We start from the raw sequence: 817 nt of genomic DNA, 5'->3' as shown, positions 1-817 counted from the left end.
TGATCGCACAGGCTGTTGTGCTTCTTCCATGTGGGTGTTGTTGCTTCTGAGCTAGATGACTGCTTGTTTATCTTCAAGCCTTTCAGACCCCAGACACTATATCTTTTGATAGCCAGCACCATGAGCTTTCTTCACCACATTTGCTTAAGCACCCACTTGTCCTCAGTGATCGTATCAGGGAGGTAAGCACACAATGATAAGATTTTTTGTTCTTTGTTGCCTGATACCTGATCCTTTCGACACCCCATGATCACACAGGCTGGTGCGCTTCTTCCACGTGGGCTTATTTTGTGGGGGGGGGAGGGTTCCGGGGGAAAAAACCCCGAAAACCTGCTAGACAAATTTTAAAAGAACTGTAACACTCCCATGCGGGCTTTGTTGCTTCTGGCTAGATGGCCGTTTGTTTACCTGCAAGACTTTAAGACCCTTTTGATTTTCTACCAACAGCAATGCATTTGCCTTCTCTAAGACGTACATGCTCCCCGTCCCCAATCTTGACTTAAATTCTCCATCAAGTTCAGTTATCTCTCTGGTAGGAGTGTCTGCAAGTTGGATTTGACTCATAGAAACCTTATTGGACTGAGTAGAATTGCCTCATAGGGTTTCCTAGGCTGCCATTTTTATGGGAGTGGATCATCGGATCTTTCTCTGATGGAGCAGCTGGTATGTTTACAACACTGACCCTTCTGTTAACAGCTACATGCTTAACTATTGCATCATTGGGGCTCTGAAAACATCATTAAAGGATTGAAAATACTACATTAGAAAAAATTCACCTAATGGAGAAAAACAGTAAAGTAGGAATAGAACAACAACA

At 43.5% G+C, this 817-nt stretch overlaps 1 non-coding gene across 1 annotated transcript; it reads right to left on the bottom strand.

Annotated features, from left to right (window-relative positions):
- Positions 1 to 300: 300 nt before the first annotated feature.
- LOC142435274 (U7 small nuclear RNA) lies at positions 301 to 364 on the bottom strand. Its single transcript, XR_012781366.1, has one exon. It is a non-coding gene; the product is annotated as a U7 small nuclear RNA (small nuclear RNA).
- Between the last annotated feature and the right edge of the window lie 453 nt (positions 365 to 817).

Source organism: Tenrec ecaudatus, chromosome X (assembly GCF_050624435.1).
Source record: "Tenrec ecaudatus isolate mTenEca1 chromosome X, mTenEca1.hap1, whole genome shotgun sequence".
In the NCBI taxonomy this organism is placed as follows: Eukaryota; Metazoa; Chordata; class Mammalia; order Afrosoricida; family Tenrecidae; genus Tenrec; species Tenrec ecaudatus.
The sequence above is the reverse complement of the archived record's forward strand: the minus strand, read 5'-3'. Positions and strand labels throughout refer to the sequence as shown.